Below are 24,925 nucleotides of genomic sequence, written 5' to 3' on the forward strand. Positions count from 1 at the left end.
TCTTCTCCCACACTGACTGACAAAACCTGCAACCACTACAGCTTCATTCATAAGTCATTACCCATCCACCATGATGCCATCTCACATCTAGGTTTTAGCAGGGATGGTGAGCGGGTTGCATGGAACAAACAGGGTATTCTTCACCAGCATTATAGTTGCATGTACCGTGAGCAATACTTAACACTCCGATATGATCTCTTAAATGTTGGTTCTGTGCCACCCTTTCAAATAACACACAAAGAAAATCAGTTGCATATGTTTATTTGAACATTCAGGCAAGGTCTCCCCCCCTCAGCCCCACACAGGTTTTGTGCTCTTCATCAGGCTGTTGTATTTAAAAATATTTTTTAGCTAATAATTGTAAGAATATAACAATGATATAAGTAAAAGCAATAAAACAAAATATCAAATCTAGAGGACAAACAATGGAACCAAAGAACAAAAATAAATTAAAACAAACTAAAAATAAATTGTTGCACACTTGTAATGCAGAACTATTTTATAACAAAATTCACCTTTTGTCTTTCTATTAGTGTATGAGCCTTTCGGGTATTAAAGTAATACATTTTGATATATGGAACAAGTTACTTACCTGTAACTGTTGTTCTCCAGCATGGGTCTGGCATGGATTCACATGCTCATGAATATTCCCCGTCGTCAGGCTGGGAATCCTCGGTAAAGAAAAAACCAGTATCAGTTTCGTTTCTGATCTGTCTTTCGTAGTAATAACCAATCACTGGTCTCTGCGTCATACTGACCACAGCCAATGACTGCCCTCTACCTAAGCACCGCCTCTGGCAGCCATCTTCAGATTTGGAAGCACGTGAAGTGGCAGTATGACCAAGTGAAGAGCCGCAGAGGGGTAGGCGGGAGGGTTCGCATGTGAATCCATGCCAGACCCATGCTGGAGAACAACAGTTACAGGTAAGTAACTTGTTCCTTCTCCAGCATGGGGTCTGGCATGGATTCACATGCTCATGAATAAAGAATACATAGCAGTACACACATGCACAACCACGGGAGGTGGCAAAGGCTCAACATTAAGCATCACATCAACTCAACATTAAGCATCTTACCTCCTCACCAGGCTCACCTCAGGCGAACAGGTTGCGCAGCACTGCTTGGCCGACCCTGGACTCCTCCCTGGAATCCCGGTCGACGCAGTAGAATTTCGTGAAGGTGTGCGTCGACCTCCACGTAGCAGCCCTGCATATGTCCAGCAGGGGCACACCAGATAGGAACGCCGTGGTAGCTGCGATCGCTCTGGTGGAATGGGCTCTCGGACGGCCAGGCAGCGGTCGGTTTGCCAACCGGTGACAGTACATGATACAGCCGGAGAGCCATCTGGAGATGGAAGCCTTCGAGAGAGCCTTCCCCTGATTGACAGGTCCAAAGTTCACAAAGAGTTGTGACGTCTTCCGAAAACCTTTCGTGCGGTCCACGTAGAACTTCAGCGCTCTAGCTACATCCAGCGAGTGCAAAGTCCTCTCAGCCGGCGACGAAGGCGACGGGAAGAACACAGGTAACACCAAGGGTTCGTTGAGATGAAAGTCCGACGGTACCTTGGGCATGAAGGAGGGGTGCGTCCTGAGCACTACCCTCGTGTCGTGGAAAGTCAAGTACGGTGCCTTGCAGGAAAGGGCCTGGATCTCTCCCACTCGTCGTGCGGAGGTGATGGCCACGAGAAAAGCTGTTTTCCACGATAGAAACTTCAACGGGGCCGAGTGCAGAGGCTCGAACGGAGGTCCCATGAGTTTGGTCAGTACCACGTTGAGCTCCCACGCCGGGGCCGGAGCCTTCACCGGCGGGAACGATCTGAACAGTCCCTTCATGAACTCTTTCACCAGACGATGAGACCACAAGGACGTCCTGCCCGTGGTTCTGGTGTATCGGGAGATCGCAGCAAGATGAATCTTGATGGACGCGTGTGCCAGACCAGCTTTGGCCAGCGTCAGCAGGTACGGCAGCACTTGGGGAGCCGTAATCCGTAGAGGGTTAATCTTCTGTGCGTGGCACCAGACAGAGAACCTCTTCCATTTGTGTCCGTAGCATTTAAGAGTCGAGGACGCCCTGGCCTTTGCAAGAACCTCTCTGCAGTCGGCCGGTATGTCGTATCCTCCAAACTCTAGCGCTGCAGGAGCCAGGCCTGCAAGTTCAGCGACTTCGGGTCGTGGTGGAGGATGGCGCCTCCTTCCCTGGAGAGTAGATCCGCGTCCGCCGGCAGCTTGATTGGCGGGGACGCCGACAAGTCCAGAAGGTCCGGGAACCATATCTGCCTCGGCCACGCAGGTGCGACGAGGATCATCCTGCACCGTGACCTCTTGAGCTGGTTGACGAGCCGGATTAGCAGAGGCAAGGGAGGGAACGCGTAGAGGAACAGGCCCTCCCAGGGGAACGAGAAAGCATCGCCCATGCTCCTCGTCTGGGGAAACCTGCTGGCGAACCTCCGGCACTTGGTGTTCGTCGCCGTCGCGAACAGGTCGATCTGGGGTGTGCCCCACCGTCGGAAGAGGCGATCCACCAGATCCTGCCGTAGTTCCCACTCGTGGCACGAGCGCAGCTCCCTGCTGAGTGAGTCGGCGATGGTGTTTTTTATCCCTGCCAGATGAAACGGCACCAGAAGAATCCCTTGGGCGACGGCCCAATGCCACAGGTCCTGCGCCTCCTTGGACAGCGCTAGGGACCTGGTTCCGCCCTGTTTCCTGATGTAAAACATGGTGGTGGTGTTGTCGGTGAAGATCCTCACCACCTTGCCCTTGAGGGACGGAAGGAAGGACCTGAGGGCCCAAAACACTGCACGGAGCTCCAGGACGTTGATATGCAGGGACTTCTCCGTCGGGAGCCAGAGTCCCCTTGCGTGCAGATTTTCGGTGTGCGCTCCCCACCCTTCTAGGGAGGCATCCGTGGTCACAGTCACCTGGTGGGCTGGGGTCTGGAAGTCCATGCCCGCCGTCAGATGCGCGCGGGTGCCCCACCACCGTATCGCTCGTCGGAAACTCTCGTCGAGCTTGATCCTTTCCTCGAAGCTGCCCGTCGTCTGGATCCAGCGCGCATCCAGGAACTCTTGCAACGGGCGCATCCGGAGCCTGCACATGGGAATGAGGTAGATGCAGGAAGACATCATCCCGAGGAGGGACTTGATGGACCTCACCTTGGCCGCGTCGGCCACCAACATCCGTTGCACCTTGCCCAAGATGGTCCTGGTCCTCTCCTCCGACGGGGAGGCCAGAAGGGACACTGTGTCGAGCCTCGCTCCCAGAAACAGTGCGACTTGCGCGGGCACCAGGTGGGATTTGGCGTAGTTCACGGAGAATCCCAGGTCCGTGAGGAGTTGGACGGTCCTTGCCGTGTGGACCACGGCGAGCTCCCTCGTCTTGGCGCGGATGAGCCAGTCGTCCAGGTAGGGGTAGACGTGAATCCCCTCGCGGCGCAGCTGCGCCGCCACCGGTGCGAGGCACTTGGTGAAAACCCTGGGTGCCGACCGCAGTCCGAAGGGAAGGGCTTTGAACTGGTAATGACGCCCTTGGACCACGAATCTGAGGAATTTTCGGTGCCCCTTTAGGATGGGAATGTGGAAGTAGGCATCCTCCAAATCCAACGACGATAGGAAGTCTCCTTCCTCCAGCTGACCCAGGACGTGCTGGAGGGTGACCATCCGGAACTTCTGCGCCTTGATGAACTTGTTCAGGCGTCGCAGGTCCAGGATGGGGCGCCATCCTCCCGTCTTCTTCTTCACGAGGAAGTAACGCGAGTAGACTCCGGAGCCCCGAAGCCTCTTTGGGACGAGTTCGATGGCGCCCTTCCTGAGCATCGCCTTTACCTCCAGGAGAAGTTGAGGGACGTGAAGTTCTTTCCTGGCCACGGGGGGGACGCGCGGGCACCTTCTTTGAAACTCGAGCGCGTGGCCCCGGGCCAGGGCGTCCAGCACCCAACGGTCGGTGGAGATGGACTCCCACACGCTGACGAAGCCCGCCAGCCGGCCTCCCACCGGGGTGCTTCGGTGGGGGCCCGACCCCACGGCCGGTTCAATCCTGCTTGGACGCGGCCTTGCCGCCTTGGCCCCCTTGGCGACGACGGCGGGGGCCGCCAGACTTGCCTCGTCCTCTGTAGGCCTCTTGCGACGACGAGCGGGCCGCTTGACGGTAGGAAGCGAAACCGCCGCCGGAACCTTTGGAGGCGCCCTTGCCTCCGCCGCTCCGAAAGGGCGTCCGCCGTTGCTGCAGCACTCCAAGGGCCCGGGCCGTCTCCGTATCCGCCTTGATGGCCTGAAGGGAATCGTCCACTGTCTTCCCAAACAGGTTGTTCCCGTCGAAGGGCATGTCCAGGACCCTGTTCTGGACGTCCTGCCGAAAGTCCGTAGCCTTGAGCCATCCGCGCCGTCGAAGGCAAACGCCGTTGCCCATCTGGCGGAACCCAGTGTCGGCGATGTCCGTCGCCACGGTGATGGCGTGGTCCGAGGCCACCTCACCTTCCTGCAGGATCTCAAGGGCCTCCGCCCTCTTGTCGTCCGGCAGAAAATCCAGCAGGGGAGCTATCTTGTACCAGAGTTCCCTGTCGTAGCGGGCCACGATAGCCAAGGCGTTGGCCGCTTTAATCGTCGTCGCCGCCGACGAGATGACTCTGCGTCCCATGGCATCCAATTTCTTTCCCTCGCCGTCCGGCGGGGAAGTCGACGTGGAGGCCGCACCCCCCCCCGCTTTCTTCCTGGCTGCCGCGGAGACGACGGAGTCCGGGGTAGGCTGCGCCCGGAGGCATAGGGGGGCCGAGTCCGGGACCCGGTACTTTTTCTCGTACCGGTCTCTTTTCGCTGGCGTCGTGGAAGGGTTCTTGAGGAGGGAAAGGCCCTCATCCCAAATGTCGTCCAACAGAGGCACTGCGAGGACCGTCTTCCTCTTGGTCTCGCGCCGTTGGTAAAGGAAGCCTTCCTTTTTCTTCTCCTCAGGGCAGAGTTGGAAAAGCTCGGATGCCCTGGCGATCATTGAGTGGAACGATCCAATCTCGTCGGGCGGAGAAGCCCTGGGGGGAGGCGACGACGGAAAATCCTCGTCGTATGCCTCGTCGTCCGTACCCGTCGCTGCCGTGTCAGTCCCCGTATCATCCCCTCGGGTGGACGGGGAGGAGGGCTGGATGGGGCGCGATGGTTGAAAAGGAGGCGGTGGATGGATCCTTCTTTTCTTGGTAGGGGGAACACCAGAAGGTCCCGGTTCTGGATCCCCCGACGGGAGAGGTTCCTCCGTCGGTAACGGTAGTCTCGTCCTTATCTCGGAGCATAAGGACTGTATAGCCAACAAAATGGCCGCTGAGTTGTCCTGCGGCGCTGGCAGAGGGGAATCCGACGGGCGAGCAGGGGCCCCGTCGGTATCCTCGACGATGTCGTCGTCGTCACCTGCGTCGGGGCCCATTCCGACGGGCTGGTCTTGTTCCACGCCTAGGCCGTGGCTTAAGACCTCGATCAGTTCCTCTTCTGAGGTTGAGGCCGAATCTCCGACGACGCCCTGCCCCCCCTTCTTCCCCACGGAGGGTTTCACGGGGGTCCTATCGATGGGCACGAAAGAAGACTCCCTCCGAGGAGGCAGGGAGATTCTGGGCCCCGAGGCCGCCACCACTGGTGCAGCCTCCACAGGCTGGGCCAGGGCCGCCGCGACCGTTTCGATAGAGGGCTTGGTCGAATGGATCAAGGCCTTCACCACCTTAGGTGCGCTCACCGCCTTATCCTTGAGGGAGGGGGCACTGCCACGCTCCTCCTCTGCCTTAGAGCTCGACCGGGGTCTCTCCAGGAGCTTCGCCGGGTGCTCGGCCTTCCTCTTACCCGACCCAGAGCGTTGGCTCGTGGTTGATGGTGCCGGGGAGGGTGCGCCCTGCCTGGCGCCCGTAGAGCCCGACCGTTCGGCGCTCCCGGTGCCAGCGGACTCGCGGTGCTTGGCCTTATGTTGGGCCCCCGTCGCCGGGGCGCCCTCAAAGGTCTTAGAAGACCGCTCAGATTTCTTCTTCTTCTCGCCAGACGGGCTCTTACCCTCCAGCCAGCTGGCGAGACGTTGATGGCGGTCCTTCATGGTCCGTTCCGACATGTTGCCGCAAAACGCACAGTCCTTCTCCACGTGCGTCTTGTCCCCATGAAGGCAGTAAAGGCAGAAAGAGTGTTCGTCCTCCTTGAAGACGTTCTGCAGCTGGCATCCAGGGCAGGCCCTGAACAGCTTTCCGGGCGTCGAGCTTCCCTTCTCCTGGGCCATCTCCGAGACCGGGCCTGAGAAGCTTCTGGAGTCCTCCGAAGTGTAGCTCGACGAAATCTTCACCCTTGAGGGGCACAGATGAATCCGACACGGGTCCCCGTTGATCGGATGTAGGATCGGTGGAGCTTGAGGCTCTTTTGACCGAAAGAATCGAAGTTTTTGTGAAAAAGCGCGAAAAAATAGCACTAACGCTCGAGAGCAATAGCACGAGGATCCCAACACATGAACGTGCGGTAAAAATCTGAAGATGGCTGCCAGAGGCGGTGCTTAGGTAGAGGGCAGTCATTGGCTGTGGTCAGTATGACGCAGAGACCAGTGATTGGTTATTACTACGAAAGACAGATCAGAAACGAAACTGATACTGGTTTTTTCTTTACCGAGGATTCCCAGCCTGACGACGGGGAATATTCATGAGCATGTGAATCCATGCCAGACCCCATGCTGGAGAAAGGACTCCTATTCCTACTCCTCGTTAATTACCATGTTTGAGGAATTCTCTGCAATAGTAACGAATTGCCTCTCCGCTTGAAGCTAAAAAAAACGGAGTTGGTGCAGAGTCTTGCGAGTCTCTGTTACTCTGTTTTCCTGGAGTTCCTGCTAGTGGGGTGATTGTGCTCTTTCTATCTCCACTACACTGTGAGGGGTGTGGACTTCATAAAAACCCCTGCTATCCGTGGAGCGGCGCGTCTCTGGAGGCTCACGAGGCTTGTGAGGCACCTTTTCTGTCTGCTCGGCTGCTGCTCACCATGAACCACGAGAAGTATCCACAACGCATAACTCATCACCCATTAATGCGATTACAGCTGCGACGAAGTGAGCAAGGCGAAGTCATGAAGACGCCCGACACCATGAGCCGGCCAGAAGCGGCCTCCAAGGCTCCCCAAGTAAGAAATGCACAGGGCGTCTCTTCCCCTGCCCCTCGCATAATCTCCCTACCACCACAATTAATAATTAACTCCAGTGTAAGTCATTGGAATATGTTGACCAATGTGGGTGAGCCCGCCTACTTGCCTAGACTTACCTCAAATTCACCTTACACCAAAAAATTGTGAACATTTGTCTTCTGAAGTGCACTCACCTGTGGGGGCGGGTGCGATGGATGTTGCAGGAGGGTGTGCCGCTGCCTCGGCTGGATGTTGGTGTGCTGAAGCTGAGCCTGGGTTTGTTGCCTTAGATGGCCATGTTCAAAACGATCGAGGCGCGCCGAGCGTGCGGGGGAGGGTGGACGGTCCCCCCGCTGCTCCTGAGGGAGATGTTTCTGTTTCTTCTCCGCCGTGGCTGCGGGTGTTGGCTGTGCATTTCGCGCGGACGTCCAGTTCGGTGGCGGAAGCAGAGTGTACGGTGTCCGTGCCCAGAGAGGTGTCTGACCTCAGAGCACGGGCGCCTAGCTAGAGTGTGCGATGGCTTCTTCAAAAGGCCTCGCGCGTACTCATAATTATTATGGGGTTGATACAGCTGTCCCAACGCACATCTTAGAGATATGTGAAAACAACAAGGAACTCATTGAAGATCATTTATTATTGAAAGTGCCAGATTCAATTAGCAAAATGAATTAAAAAATCCAGCAATCCACAATGATGCCACACCACATGACGAGGCGGCGAGTTTCACCTCACATGAGAAGGCAGATTCATCATCCATGTTAACAAACATACCGAGAGAATCTTCACAATCTCTCGCCAAAAGGCAAAATTCACTGGCCATTGTGAACAAATTGTTGGTGGACTAAACAGAACTGAACGGATCCTTAAACTCAAAATCTTCTGCTCATAGTGATTTGAAATCCAACTTGGAGGAGCCCAACATTGACCCTTGGAGATCACAGCAAATACCATTGTTTGCAGCCAAAGAATCTACCCAGAGGGATCACTGGCCAATGGGTGCCAGAAAAAGAAGACGTGTCGCTTCGAGCCTCTCACCTCCTTTTGAATGCTCGCAAAATAGAGCCAGGCTAAGTAACAAGAGTTACCCCTCAAAATCAAATCCTAACAATCAGGGGGGGGGGGAGGACTCCAGTTAAAGTTACTGGCACTGTGAGTACAGAGGAGAGGTCAGAGTCATCCAGTAATGACGAATCTATCTTGAATTCACCGGAGAAACAACGGAACGTTTCTAAAATGAAACGTACGCTACACAGAGCTCCATTAAACCAAACCATGAGAGACGCTCATGTTCACAAATTGATTAAGGATGCATTAAACGACCTAAGGCCCTTTGTTATGTCCTCACTGACAATAGCTATGGCTCCCATACTCAAGTTGTATGAGCAAATCAACGAGAATTTAAAAGATCTGTCAACCCTGTCTGCCCTGATGAACTAAAAAATACCTTTGGTCGATCTCCAAGGAGCCCTGGCAACTGCCAAAATATGAGAAAATGTTCAAAGAATAAATCAGTCCTTGAAGGACTTAGTAGACCAAAAGAAAAACAGCGAGGACAAGAGAGTTCTAGCTGAAGTGACAAAGGAAGCCTTGGGGCTATTGAAACAAAGTCAAAAATTGAGAAGGGACGAAGTTGAATTATCTGCGATTTCAACCCTGCACTTGCCACTGATTCAGTGGCAAGTTTAAAGCTGGTAAATGATGGTCTGAAACAAAAATCTGTAAGACTTACTGCTAGCCCAAAACCATCGACATTCCGACAAATAGGCAAGGAAGGGATGCAAGCGCAGCTAGTGGAAGTTGAAATCAATGATCAGGCCAACTAAAAGGATTTCTGTCCTATTTTGGCCATCAGGTCATCTGCTTCTTGCTCATCTCCTGCTTCTGTGATTGATGACTATACAGTCCATACTGCACCGCTGCAACCAACCACTTCTAACTGCTTTGAAAAGAACAAGACTGCTGCAGATCCCTGTGGCACACCTCCAACTGAAGCGCGCCCAACTACATCGACCAATGCTGATGGTATAATAGGGTCTGGTGATGCCAACTCGCAGGGGCTCCAGGCCGACCAAACTCCTCTTGACCAAAGCGAAAAGGAAAAACCTGTGAGCGTTCCCAAAGATCCAACTGGGTTTATTATGCCTCCACCATCCGTGGATAACAGAGTTGATGTGCTTGGCACAAGCATTGGAAACTCTTTTGACCAAAATCCAATTAAGGATAACACATGATATATTTCGAAAGCCGAATGCTGCTAATTCAAATCAACCCCTGGAAGAAAAAAAAAAGAAAAAAATCAAAAATGCAAAAGAAAACGAAATAATTTGGGCTCAAGGAAATTCCTTAGGAATTTGAAAGCAGTAAATGTCTTCGTTTATACGGAACAGTCTAGTGAAAATCATAAAAAATTTCTGTCAAACCCAAAATCAAATGAAGAGACAACTATCGAAGAAACAATCATCGTGGATGAAAGTGCTGAAAGCTTACAGAGTGAGCTTCTCAACTTATCCACATAGGAAGAAGAAACTTGTTATGAAGAAATTGAAGAGCAAACTGCAGAAAATTGTGAAAAACCAACTGTAGCACATCCAGATGATAAACCAACGGTAAAATTCACACAAGATGTGTCGAAACGCGGAAGTCTGCCACTTAATACTCCCCATGGATGTTATTGAAGCCCCAAACACAACACAACAAGAGGCTACGTTTGAGACCATGGATGAGAAAAGAAAGTGGAAAGGAGCTTTAAGTGGAGTGGATAAAACTCTGTACGATAGAATTTCCCTAAAACACCCATTGGATGATGCAAAGGGGAACGATGCGGTCGCATCCCGCGGGCTTCAGATTCCATCTCATGACTCAGAGACAATCTTGCCCGAGAGATCTCACAATAAAAACAACTTTCAACGGAAATGATGGAACACTGAGATACACCAACCAAAAAAATAGTCAGCGAATTGAGAAACATAAAAAGCCAGGAAGATATGTTTTGATTCTTAAACTAATCTTGGACACAAAGGACGGCTTAACTTTAAATAGAACTAATGTACTACGATCTACAGAATCAAATGACATTCAAACAGTCAAATTTGTTAATGATCACCAGAATGACAAAGTTTGGCTTCATATCGATTCCAGGTTAATATGTGATCTACTTACTAATGCGATCCAGAAGGTGCAGCATACCAGCCAGTAGCAATTTCCGAAGACACATCAAGAGAAGGCGCAGAATTGGACAAAAGTCAAGTAAAAAATATTGAGAACTATAATGCTGCCCATTCATCAACGACGACGGTTCAAACAGTCAAGCTACCTGAAGAACCTCAGCCAGAAAAAGACAGTAGTGTTAAAAGTCAAACACGATTCACACCTGGTGAACAAATTAAAATTACGATAAATGGAAACGTCAATACCACTGGAAATGAAAACGTTGCAGTTCAAGACACAGAGAAGCCAAATAACACCACAAATGTGAATTGGCTGGCTGGTGTCTTAGGCAGCAAATCGAGCTAATGCCAACACAGGCCTTTTGGCTCCACCACAAACATCTTATCTTGGAACACGAGAGGTTTCGTACATCTGTTCAATGATTCAAGAAAGTGGAGTGATGATTTAACTGTTATCTGTTTGCAAGAAACATGGATGGCAAGTTGCCCACTGTCAGATGCATATGAGCTAGCAATAAATCCTGCCATAACAAGAGCTAAGGGATGTCCATCTGCTGGGCTTTTGACCATGATCAGGAAAAATTCTGGCTGGAAATTGGTAAAATCATCCAACCTATTGCCGTTTATACAATATTCCTTGATCACTGCAAAAAAATGAGACGAATAATACTATAAATCAAATCCACATCATTAATATCTATTGGCACCACTAAAACGCGGGAAGATACAAATTTATAAAAATGGTATGCGACTTGATCGATGAAATAAGTAGTGCCCACCAAAATCCAAACATTATATGTTGTGGTGATCTTAATTTAGACTGTGTGAATGAGCTAAAGGCTACTGGAACCAAAAATCTATTACAAAAACTGGCAAAAAAATGGTGTTCTGATCTTGAGGAAAGAAACGTCAATATTGTGAAAAGGAACATCACAGGCGACATTCCTCCAGAGAAAACTTGGAGAAGCATGAACCAGTCTTCTACCATAGACTATTTCTTCATATCAGACAGTCTACAAGAACGAGCTGTGTCACTGAAAATCACAGCTGACATAGTGATCACAGCCAACTAAAACTATCGCTAAAGTTGACAAATACTATGAAACCTCAACAATGGAAAAATCAAGTTATAGCCGACCCCAATAGAGCTCGGCTGAGAATAAAACCTCAAGAAGTTAAGATCCTAACAGAGTCTTATGAGAAGTATGCAACTGAGGTAACAGAAATGAGAGTGGACTATAACTGCCTCCTAGAGCAGTTGAGAAGTACAGACAAAGGAATGAGAAGACCTTTCTTTCAACCAAAACATCACTTTGACAAACAAGTCCTAGAAAGAAAACAACAACTTTGAAAAGAACTGAGGAAACACAGAAAAGCTGAACAAAAGCAGGCGAACAAAATCAGCAAACAAAAATACAAAAACTGGCAAATTTCCCATAAAGCAATCATGTGTCCAAATGACAGCGAATCAATGTTTGTTATACTTAATAATAAAAACTCTTCCCAGTTTTGGAAGCTAATAAACAGCATTGACTGCAACCAAGACACAATCCAACTAAGTATGGTGTGTGAAAAAGACTGGATTAAACACTATAACACAGTGTTTGGAAAAAAAAGCTCTATTATTGATCCCCCACTGCCTCAGCTTCCAAAATGGGACCTTCATTTCGACAGAGAGGACATTCTACAGAGCATCCAACGAAGCTCCTCTTCAAGGGCACCAGGACCGTATGATCTAAAACGTTATACTCAAACAAAACCCTGAAGAATGGGCCAATTTCCTGCCAAAATTGTTTGCTGCAATTACTAATGAAGGAAAAATACCAACTAGTTGGAAAACCGCAATTATTATCCCAATCTTTAAAAAAGGCAACAGAGCTGATCCTAAAAACTACCGGCCAATTGCCTTATTGGACGTGTTGGGAAACATATTTGCAACCCAACTACAGAAACAACTTCTCAAGTGGATCCAAGACACAAACCACTTGGACAGCCGCCAAGAAGGCTTTATCAAGGGTGTAGGCTGTGGTTTGAATCTCCTTCTGTTGAATATACTCAAAATGGATGCAATAAAAAGAAACAAAAAGATCTACCTTGCATTTGTGGACCTGTCACAAGCTTTTGACAGTATTGATAGGGAACTACTATGGAAGAAAATGCTCGAGTAGAAATGCCCAAACAGCTTACTTCTAGCAATAAAAGCTTTACATACCAACACTGAGATAAGAATAAGGTTGGATAAAAGAGGCACTCTATCAGCTCCAATAAAAACTCCAGGAGTAAAACAAGCCTGTCCTTTGGCCTCGATCATCTTCAATCTATTCATCTCAGACCTGGGCGATGCATACAAAAACGCAAACATTTTATCTCCAAAAATTAATGGAAAAGATGTTCACTGGTTACTGTATGCGGGCGACCTAGTCCTTTTGGACTTGACTCCAATAGGCCTGCAACGTAAACTTGGTTTCCTAGTTCAATATATCCAATTAAAAGGCCTAAATGTGAACACGCAAAAATCAGAAATCCTAATCCTTCAAGACCTGCAAAAGAACAAAGAACCTGCCGGGAAAAAAAAGTTCATTTTGAAATTGGGTGAAGGCACAATTGAACAAAAAAAACAATCAATGTACTTCGGTATGTTGCTGAGCTCAAGCATCAATGACGCCCCATGGGTCGAAAAAGTAAAGTCCAAATGCAAGCAACTGACAGCGCAAGCCTGCATTGTGAACATGAAATATGAGAAAACACTCATCCATACCGGTTCTGACCTTCTATAAGATAAAAGTCATTCCAGCTTTGATCCATGGAGCCGACTGTGCTTTTGGTTGTCCTGCGGAAGTGTGGGCCTCACTTGAACACTCTTTTTGGTCTAAGGTATTGCAATTACCTCCAGGCGTGCCAACCGCCTGCATAAGATACGAACTTAGTCTCCTATCCATTAATGCGAGGATTACGTGGAACACGTTAAATGAATTTCGCAAAGCATTCGCAGCGAAGCCACAATTACAATATAACATCTTAAAAGATCCACACAAAGAACCTGGTGACACTGTCCTTTCAATGTGGGTTCAACGTTGCGGAAAAATCCTTAGCGACATAGGAGCGGACAAAAGTTTGCTACAAGAAAATCCAAACAAGGATAAAAGTTTGGCTCTGGACCCAAGATTGGATAGACACTGGTGACACGTGTAAAAAACATAGAATGATGAAACTGATGCCTAATAGAGAGAGAAAACTGAATGAGAGTCAACCATATTTAAAAAAATTCCCAGACAAAAACCGCAGAGTAATCTTTATGAAATACTGTCAGTTTTCCACCCGAGAAAATCGGAGTATCCGAGAAGATGTTAGTTCAAGATCTTTAATGTGTCGACTTTGTGGAGAAGACAATGAAACCTTGAATCATCTAACGCTAGCATGCGCTAATCTGATACAGGAACGCACAAAGCATTTCAGAAGGTTTAGATTGGCAAAACCAGCGGTGTCCATTGAAGAGTGGTGGAGACAACTTTCTCAAGACTTGGACCGTAGTCTAACAATTGAGCTAACCACCTTCTTAGAATTAATGGTGAAAAAACTACGAACTTAGAACTTAAACAGTCAAATCTAGCAGAAATATCTATGTAATATATCAACTGCAGAAGCGATCGTTATTCTCTACCTGAATCAGAAAAATATGCCATGAGCTTATCATCTGAATTTTGGTGGAAGATTTAACTACCTCAAAACGGCACTTAAAGACAATTGCTCGTTAGATGATGGCCTTATGTTCGTTTCTGCCTTTTGTTGTTCCTCTTTTGTTACTTTTCTTCCTGTGCCTTTTTCTGTTTCGTTTGTCTCTTTTCTGTATCTTTTTTTTTAAAGGTTTGTAACAAACCAATAAAAATAAAAAAAATAAAATTAAAAAAAAACATTTGAAAGTAAATGATTTACATGTCTTATTGTTCTGTGAACGTTGATGGCCTCCAGAGGGAGGGGAACACGATTTATGTTATGACAACGCCATAAAGGCATGCAATAACCAGTGATCATAAAAACTGATATTGAAGGAGCTTGGAAACATATTTGAACAAAGTGTCTCTTTTTATATGCCTAAATGTTTTTACATTTTTATTTTATAGTAATGGATATTGGATAAGAAAATCATTTATCGACTTGACCAAAGGGCTCTTTAAAGGGACATGTGCTGTAGGACTGCTGAGAGAGTGCTTTCAGGAGCTCTTGGAGGTGGGGGGTAATGGAGTGCGAGTAGGCATCCTCGCTGCAGTTTTGGATTTTGCCGGCTGATACCAGTTGGGAAAATGGTTCTTTGACGGAAGTGTGTCATAGGGTGGTGGCCCTGCCCCAATCACCTGAGGAATTGGATGCCGGATATCGTCAGACCAGAGCGACCGACCTGGAAGCAGAGGATCACCAGAGGACGAGAGACGAGATGGAAACAGAAGACAGACTATGGAAATATACAAGAAGTACTGTTATGTTTTGTGGACGGGAGAGGTCAAATTAAAGTGACAGGTTTTGTAACCGGCCAGACCACGGAGTTCTAAGGGAAAGGCGAATTGGAGGTGGGTTGATGATCTGATAATCCGTTTATCGGTTTGCAATCAAGTAATAAACAGGCGTCTTGTCTTGACCTTTCTCGATAGGACTCAGTCTTTTGTTTTGCGCTGATAGTCAGACCCTCCAGCTAACAGCTATTTTTCAATCCCACAAAAAGGCTGCAAAAATTGCATTTTTTTCAAAAACCGTTTAAAAAGAAAAGACTCAAAATACTAGTTGCTTAAGACTTTTTGACTCAAGAAATGAAATGCGCAAGCACATCTCATCACGTGCGCAAAAAAAAAAAAACACAGCAGCCCAATCCACATAGGACATCTGAATGGGGCATCTTATTTGCACCCACAGGGCCTTTTTCAGCCCTTTGCGCAAATCTAAGGGGCGTTTCTGTGCATTTAAAAGCACATGCCAAATTGACAAACAAGATGCACCTTTGAATGTGCAGCAATTGTAGGCAACCCTATGTGCCCACTTTGAATAGGTGCACAGAGGATGCTACTGCATAACAGGGTTTTTACTAACCCGTTCATGCAAAACCTTTTTTCTTTCTTTTGCCTTTCATTTCTGTTCCTCAAACGGGATAGAAATGTGTTTTTTGGGGTCGCTTTTTACAGTGGCAGGCCAGTTATGGAGGAATGCACAGGGAGCCTGTAGAACATTGTCAGGAGAGCACTTCCAACACAAACTTACTCAAGGCTGCTGGCCAGCGCATAATTTGCGCTACAGGTCAGCCCTGTGGAAATGAACAGGTCACCTTTGAGAATAAGGTGACCTGCGCCTTTACAAAAATGGGTTCTCTAAAAATAGCATAGCGCTGCTCTACTTTTAGATGCCTCATTTTTTTTTAGGATCAGGGGCAAAATCTACATTTTTCAAAAAATTGAAAAAATATGAGACGGCAAGAGAGGGGGGAGTGGTGCGTGAGCTGTATAGTCGTAGGCAAGAACGCAGAGTGAGAGCCTTGGGTCAGAAGGGGAAGTGGTGGGTAAGCTCTCTACCACCCACTGCAGGAGCAGTGCCCTAATCCTCACAGGGTCCTTCATCTGACACGGTAAGCCTGTGAGCTTTTTTTGTGGAGCAGCTGATAACTTCAGAAAAGATTGCATGCTATTTTAGAAGCACATTCCTGCAATCACTATTATCCGATCAGCAGCATCTTTACTTGCAAAGTTTCTTTTTGCTTCACCCCCCATGTTCCGGTGCACTGAGAAACCTCAAGGGTTCCGATCCCTAAAGATGGGCGCTGTGTAACACTGCAGTGATCACCTCCCCTGCAGCCAAACAGCCTCAGGAAGGCTGTACCTGGAATGGCTGGCGCCATCCATTACTTTGCATCCTGATTCGCCAGCAGGCAAGAAGCCGGCCCAACTTCCAAGGGGCCTGTCAGAGCCGGGAGGGCAGGAGGACTGCCCCATGCACTCTACCTTACTCATCCGACACCAGTAAGCTTCTGCTTGGCATCTCCTGAACACTGTTGGACCTCTGTGTGCCCCAATAATATCTTGTGGTAAGAGTCCTCAAACTCACTGTAAACCCTGCACTGTTACTCCCTTCCCCAACCCCACGCCGGCTAGTAAGGCAGTAGCAACAGTGTTAACATCTAGATCCTCTTATCCCCACCAATTACCGCCCAATCACTACAGTTCCGTTTCTGCTAAAGATCCTGGACAAAGTGGCCTATATACAGATTCAAAACTACCTTGAACTGCACAAACTACTAGGAACTAGACAATCTGGCTTCCGCCCACTACACGGAACGGAAACAGCCCTGATTGACTTAAAGGCCCAAATAGACGAACTGAGAGATCAGGGCAAGACAGCCCTCCTCCTCCTACTAGATCTCTCAGCTGCGTTTGATCTTGTGGACCACAAAGTCCTCTGCAAACACCTGGACGTTGCCGCTCACTTCTCCACCCAAGCCATCAGTTGGATAGAATCCTTTCTAAGTGAGAGAACTATGAGAGTCTTTTCCCCTTCGGCAGCAGCTGACCCTATACCTATTACTTGTGGAGTCCCTCAGGGATCCTGCGTCTCTCCGACCCTCTACAATATATTCACCAAACCTCTGTTCGACGATCTGGACAATCTCGGTATCACCTACACTAACTATGCAGATGATACACAGATTCTCTTCCCACTTTCTGGGGATCACAGCAGGGATGGGGAGTTGGTGAATAGAGTGTATCTCATCATTCAGGCATGGATGGCCACTCACGGTCTTTGCCTGAATGATGATAAGACAGAGTTGATCATTCCGGGCACACAAGCTAATATTAACAAATTGGGCCCGGATTACTCAGCCTTCAGCATAGACGGAAATGCCATTAAAGTCTCGAGGGAAGTAAAAACACTTGGTTTCTATCTCGACTCTACCCTGTCCTTCACTAAACAGGTAAACTCCCTAGCCTCCACTACTGCCTACACTTGTAAATTGATCAGAGCAGGCAAGCCCTTCCTGTCCAATACCAGCTGCCTAATCCTGGCTAGAGCCTTAATTCTTTCCCGACTAGACTACTGTAATGCCCTATACAGTAGCGCCAATAAAGCCACTACCCTAAGACTTCAAATTCTACAAAATAATGCTCTCAGAGCTGCATTAGGAATAAAAAAGAGGGAGCATATCTCCTCGACTAGGCGGCAACATAAATGGCTCTCTACGGAGAATAAAATCCAGCTAAAAATGATCTCATTAACCCATAAGGCCTTAAATAATGCAGCTCCCAGCTACTTAATGGACAAAATAAAAAGAAAAACTTCTAATAGACCCATGAGAATCGCCAATTCCAATTGTTTGGCAGTACCTAGATTCAGACTCGCCAAAATTGGTGGCGCCTGCTTCCCTGTGAAAGCTGCTAACCTGTGGAACGCCCTGCCACCTAACCTAAGAGCTGACCAACCCTTCCCCCATTTCAGAAGGAACCTTATCAAACACATTATCGCCAACAACGACTTAACACCCGAACACTCACAAGTGTAGTCCGACCCAATGCACCCTGACGTGACATCAACCTTTATGCTTATTACCGCAAATCCTGTATGTTGCTAACTGTACATTCATGTAAATACGGCAAATCTTTATCTGTACATTCTTGTAATTTGGTCAATATGGTGTAATATTGTAAATTCATTTATATAACATTGTAACATTGTAAGCTTCGCATATACTTGTTGCTGCGCCCGGTAACCTAAGGGTCTGGTGCGCAATATAAATAAATAAACAAACAAACAAACAAACAAACATATTGTATACCTTCTGCCATTTACCACACTGTTAAGGGCTGGCGTCCCCACTGTTTCATTCTCTATCTGCACACTCTCATATCCCTGTGGCGTTGGCGAAAGGCAGCACTCTTCACAACATGTCACAGGCCCCTAATGCTAGCTGCCTGCTGAACCTCTGCGCACCACAACGCTCATCCTTCACACCCAGCATAGCTGATCCTCGCCTTCACGCAGCAATACTTATTGTTGATCCTTAAATATGCATCTACGTGACATAAAACCACCACGCGACCCTGCCTCTTCCATCCCTTGTAACCTCCACTTAACGGGATTGTGGCGGCTCGCCGACTGTTTCATTGCTGCTGTGTCCAAATTAGCCTAAAATCTGTGCATGTAAAAAATATAAGTTACTCACTGTAGTGACTAACTCTCCTTTCCTCCATACTAAATGGGCGTCCCTTGCAAGGGACGAGTGACAGAACCTTTTTCCACCAGAAAAAAAACCTTCTTCCCCTTTAAATTTAGAGGGGTGCAGCCCTGTGAGCATGCGCTGCTCTACTCAGTCTTCCGGCGGCTTGCAAGGCGATGGAGACGATGTCTTCGTGGTGCTGCCATTCGTACTCTAAGAGCAGTGGTAAATCTCTGCTGAGAAGATGGAGTTCCCCTGGCCCGGCCACGTGGACTGCAGTGTTGCCGGGATCAACAGGCATCAAAAGTCTGCAGCAGTCTTCAGCGTTGTTTCACAGTATTCAACAAAGTGACTTAACAGGAATAACAACAAAGTCGATAATAGTGTTGGGACAACATGAACATCCTGTGTTTGAGAGCCCATATCCAAATGTTTTGGGACAGCTTGGATAGCCCTGGAGAGAGTGTGCCCCCTAGTTTGTTCAGGTAGTACATGGCTGTGGTTCTGTCTGTCAAGATCAGGACTGTCTTCCTCTGTAACTGTCTGAAAGGCTTTCAGTGCTTTGAATACCGCTAATCGCTCCAACACATTTATATGGTTGGCCTCTACTTGTGGGGACCACATGTCATGTGCCGTCTACTGAAGCAGGTGAGCCCTCCACCCTGTGAGAGATGCATTGGTCGTGAGAGTGGCTTCTACTGCGGGGGTGGTGAAGTTCTTCCTCTTCAAGAGGTTTACCACTGCAGACAGAACAAGGGGCTGGCGAGAACACTACCAGATCTTCCCATTGTCCGCTGGCCAGACACCACTGGCTGTTGAGCCACTCTTGCATGAGACGCATGTGCAGACGTGCGTGAGGAACTAAGAAAATGCAGTACGCCATCATTCCTAACATTTGCATGACCTTGCGTACCGTCACTTCCAGACTGGCTACATAATGAGGGATCTGTAACAGCATGTTTTGAACCCTCTCGTTGGAGGGGAAGACAAGGCCGTTTCTTCTCCGAATTAGAGCCCCTAGAGACTGTTTGACTTGACTGGGATCTAGGCTGGATTTCTTCTCGTTGATGGAGAATCCCAGGCTGAATAAGAGGTCTATTGTCTTCCGAGTGTTCAGTAGGCATATTTCATAGGACTCCACTGTTATGAGCCAGTTTTCGAGGTAAGGGTAAAACGGGACGGATTGTCAGCCCAGGTGCGCTGCCGCTACTGCCAGTACCTTTGTAAACACCCTTGGTGCCGAGGCAATGCCAAAGGGGAGTACTTTGAACTGATAGTGCTTGTCCTCTAACATGAACCTTAGGTATTTTCTGTGCGCTGGCAACATTGAAATATGAAAGTATGCATCTTTCACGTCTAGTGTTGCCATGTAATCCCCCGGTATCAACAGAGGGATTACTTCCTGTAAAGTGACCATACAAAACTTTTGAGGTTTGACAAACTTGTTCGCTGGGCGCAAGTCTAGCACGGGGCTCATGGTGAGATCCTTTTTGGGTACAAGGAAGTACACTGAATAAATACCCTTGTTTACCTGTAGAATGGGGATGGCTTCTATGGCGTCCTTTCATAGAAGGGTCTGCACCTCTTTCAGTAGGATTTGCAGGTGGTTAGGCGTCTTGATCTTGGCGGTCTGAATTGGGGTGGTCGGGAAAATTCTAGACAGTACCCATAGGCGCCCGTCTTGAGTACCCACTGGTTTGTTATCCCCTCCCATGCAGCAAGCAAAAATGTTACATGCCCCCTGACCGGGGTTGCATGGGAGGGGGACCTGGATCCCTAGGTCATTTCTGACCAGAAGCCTGAGCGCCTCTCGGGTTGGGAACTCATCCTCTACCCTTCCCACGCCGCTGTCCTCTATGTTGATAAGTGGAGGAGGTACTAGACCCCTGTCCCGAATTCCAGTTGTTTCCTGTACTATACTGGTTCTGGGAACAACAAGACGGGCCACGAAAGGACCGGCGGGAGCCCTTCCCTCTTTGAGGGGAGGGTTTCTGGGTAATTTGTTGAAGGGACTTCAGTGTTTCATGTTTTCTTTACTTTGCTCGCTGTTGCAAGAGCATCGTCCACTGCCTTGCCAAACAGGTTGGTCTCCTCAACAGGTTTGTTAATCAGTGCTGCTTGGGTCTCTGGCTTGAAACCGAAGTTCCTCAGCCATGCATGTCTCTTGAGCAAAGTACCTTGTGCCAGGGTTCTCCCCGCTGTCTCGGCAGCGTCCAGAGTGTTTTTGAGCATATTCTGGTTCACCTGCTTGCATTCGCAAACGATGGCAAGCATCTTGGTCCTTGTAGGTTCTGGCACTTCCTGAAGACCTTCTTGTAGAAGGTTCCATTGGACATCCCCAATGCAGACCAATAGCGTGGTGTTATTGGCTATACGGGTGGTAAACGCAGCAGGCGTTGTCATTCTTTTTCCCCACCCGCCCCAAGTGCATAAAGTCTCTTGGATTCCTTATCGGGTGATGACTCTTCTGCATACAGGGGAACACCAGCCCGTTTTCTAGTAGTGGTAACCACTAACGAATCCAGAGTGGCATGACCCTTGATATAGGCAAGGTCGGTTGGAGAAGGCCGAAATAGCTTCTCCACCCTAGGGTTCACTGCCCTGGTCTGGGACGGCATCAACAAACAAGGTGCAAACTCCTCTTGATTGAGTTCAACAAGGGGATGGCCTGGCTGGCCAGAGGTTTTCTTTGAGTATATCCTCCATGAAATCAGAATCTGGTAAGGCCTCTTGAGTGGCGATCTGAAAATGGTCAGCCACCTTCTTCAAGATGGCGTTGAACGTCATCTGGTCGTCCACTGGGGAGGCTTGCTGAGCCGGGGTGGAGGGGGGAATCTAACCACAGGACATTGGGGTCCTGGGTGGGAGTAGGGGACGACCAGGGTTTAGCATCAACCAGACGGCTGTCCTCTCAATTGTCCATTTGTATTTGTATTAAGACCATAAAACCGGTCTAATCATCCACATTGTAGTTTTCCAGAAAGGTGCCATCTTCAAGTGTCCATAACATCCTAATCTGTGAGGACACAAGTAAACTCCTCATGCGGATCTTCCAAGGTCCTTTGAAACTTAGATACAGGAGCAGAAGGAAAGTCTTCGAGGTCTCTTGGGAGCAAGGGCCTCAGAATAAAAGACATTGCTCTAATCTGTCCATACATCCCTCAAATCTCTCCCTGGTCCATGAGGATGAACCAGGAGGGTCCAGGGGAGGAAAGGGTTAATCTTCTTCCCTGTGGCGTTGAGATGTTTCCCCTAACGTGCCTGACAAAAAGGTACAGTACTTTCAACGTAGTCCTGGCGGGGTTCGGGGCGCTGTGGCGTGTCCTTCGACACATCTCTCAACCGTTCGTGCTTCGCTGACTCCTTCGACTGCTCCTTCAGTTTAACTGCCGAAGTAATCCTTGCAATGCTGTCAGCAATGTAAGGAGAATCCGGACGGTCTACCGGCTGAAACGGAGGCTGAGCAGTGGATTTCGCCACCACCGGGACAACCGGAGGCTGAGCGGTGGATTTCGAAACGCCGCCGGAGTAATTGGGTGGGTAAACCGGGGGCTGAGCGGCAGATTTTGTCGCCACCCGGCCTTAAGCAGCATCTGCGCGTCCTCCTGGAGCGCCTCGCCGTCCGCGTGTCTTTTATTGTTAGCACCCTTTACTTTGGATTGCCCAGTTGCAGGCCGCGACTGCGGTTACGGGGAAGACTGCCGAGCATGCCGATCGGAGGATCCTGTCAAAGATTTCGGTGGTTCCGTTGGCGCTTAGGTACGCTTCGACATAGCCGCCGAAGCAGAACCTTGGGTTGTGTGTTTGGCGTTATGATCGTGTGCGCCCCTGCCATGGGTCTTTTCCCCATAGCGTGACTCGCTTCAGGCCTGGTGGGCCGGGGACAGCGTCGTGGACCGAGAGCAGTCCGCTGTTAGGTCAATGGCTTCTGACACGGAGGCCTGGGTATCGCTAGTTCCCCCATCACTTTTGGCGGTTGCAACAGCGGGGGAAGAACATTCGGCCTGCGACATGCCGTAGGCCGCCCACCGCCTTAAGCGGCGCTCCTTAAGCGTTTTAGGTCACAGGCCACGCAACTCGCTTCTTTGTAGTCGAGGAGCAGACAATTGTTGCACCGAGCGTGCTCGTCCTTCCAAGGATGTTTGGCCCTGCACGAGGGAAAAAATCTAAATAGCGTTGTTTCCATAGCGAAAGACAATTAGAGTGATGACAAAACCTAGGGAGCAGAGAGGGTGAAAGAGGAAAGGCATACTTGTAAAGCATATGTTCACCCTGACCCCACTCTCCCTACTGTGTAGGCCGGCCAGAAGGCCCGGCCACGTGGACTGCAGTGTTGCCGGGATCAGCAGGCATCAAAAGTCCGCAGCAGTCTTCAGCGTTGTTTCACAGTATTCAACAAAGTGACTTAACAGGAATAACAACAAAGTCGATAATAATGACAATAACGCTATCTCTATGTAATAGCTCTGAATTAGGGCGACCAGTAATCTGGGTGGAAAAAAACAATCTGAGGGACCTCAGTGCGGGAGGGATTTTGGGTACATTACATGTCACGGTAGGGATAGTGTTACATACACACCTATGCCGACGTCCCCTTTCGATCCTCGAAAGACAAGATGCAATACTCCGCGGTTACCACTGGATGTCGGACCATTCGCACAGCATGGGATTCTAAGCAGATTAATAAGCATCAGACACATGAATTATAGTAAGCGCTGTGCAATTTAAGGATGCCCAGTTATGCTCACACCAGAATGAATACAACCCTCTAGGGAAAGAAGCCAAGAGATAGCTTGCAAGGATAACCAGATTTAATTGTACAGAATACAAAACATATCAGCAAAGGGCGCTGCTGCTCGAGAATGTTGGGACTCCAGAATGAATTTTGGTGCCTTTTGAGAGGCCAAAGCATCAGTAATGACATTACAGAGGGTCTGAACCCACCCAGTTAATTGGTAAGACCGTATACATGATCCTGCGCCATAGGGGATGCCAGGCTACAATTGGTTTGTTTCTCAGCCGTCTGTCGATTCCCGTGTGAGTCAGCTGGGCTCATCTGTCCATGAAGTGAATGTCAGGTCTCTCATAAGTTACATTGTGAAAAGTACGATATGCTAAGCTTACTACTACATCACTATGGAATGCACCTGGGAGGCTCGTGGGCTGGTGCCAGGGGGGAGGGAGATGAAATATAGTCACACTGCCCCACACATTCTACGCTTTGTGCCATGAAACAGTGCTGGACCAGGGAGAGATGGGTTTTCCCCAGAGGTAGCAGCAACACATACCGTTCTGGGTTGTTCCTACGTTCCTGTCGCAAAGCATATTTTACATAGCTGTTTGTAACGGTACTTGGTTTTATGAACCACCTGCGCGAAGCAGCATTTTATCCATTTCTTTTTTGTGTCGCATTCTTTCACAACATCGAAACCTTTCCGTCTCTGGCTTCAATCACTGAAAACAGGCTGCTATTGTTATTTGGCCTTGAGCGAAAGTCAGCAACTGCTCGAAAGACACAATGTGTCGAATCCCCACAAAATAATTATAACATTTACTATATTGAAAGTGGACATACAAACATTTTCTTTCCATTTCTGCGATCTGTTGTTCAGAGCGCTTACTCACCGTGAGAAGGAGAGAATGGAACTTCCTGAAATTATGGAAGCTCAACTATACATATAATTTGTACGATTCAAAACAGCATGTGTGCTGTATGCATATTGACTAATTCAGCGACGTGCAAATGTGCGATTTGATCAAAAGAATTGACAGTATGTTATGTTGAATGAGATTTATATTGCGTACTATAAAAAACCGAGTGCGTAACTTGCGGTTTATCTGTCACTAAATGATTGTGATTTGTGTATAGTTTAAATAGGAGTGAATAGAGGTTTGATTTTTAGGGACATATTGCTTAATGGCCTTGTTATGGGTTGTTAGCCAGAGCACAATGTGACGATTATTCATCGAAAGACCCACAACCACAACCTGTATGCAGGCTAATGATATCTAAACTGCTTTGTCCCGTGGAATATCCTGGTGTGCTGTCACAGTTGAATCATTGTGCACCATAAAGTGGGGTTTGAGGGAGGGGCAGGGCTGAACCTTTTCAGTGGGCACTTGGTACTCGTTTCAATCACTAATCTTACCAGTTCCATTATAATGCATCTGTCTGTGGCTCAACATAAAACGTTACTATCTCTGTCTTTATTTTCTGGTAGGGCACGCTATGTTAAGTGGGTGCATCTAGTTCTCCATCCCATTGGGAGCTATACCTACTTCACAGGGCTAACTTTTCATGCACGTTGTGGTCTCAAATACTCCCCCATGTTGTCATGTGTGTGTTCATTCAGTGTGGTTTGTGTTTTCTGATTAGAGTCATCTGGTTTCTGTGTTATACGCTTACTCGTTATATTGGATTACAGAGCGGCTACTAAAATACATACATTTTATTCT

At 48.4% G+C, this 24,925-nt stretch overlaps 1 protein-coding gene across 2 annotated transcripts in view; it reads right to left on the reverse strand.

Moving 5' to 3' along the window:
- The window catches only part of FAM120A (family with sequence similarity 120 member A), a 1,536,407-nt gene that overhangs the window by 1,062,908 nt on the left and 448,574 nt on the right, over nt 1–24,925 (reverse strand). The window lies entirely within an intron of this gene.

The sequence above is a fragment of the Ambystoma mexicanum genome, chromosome 2p (genome assembly GCF_040938575.1).
Source record: "Ambystoma mexicanum isolate Mex_15411 chromosome 2p, UKY_AmexF1_1, whole genome shotgun sequence".
Classification (NCBI taxonomy): domain Eukaryota; kingdom Metazoa; phylum Chordata; class Amphibia; order Caudata; family Ambystomatidae; genus Ambystoma; species Ambystoma mexicanum.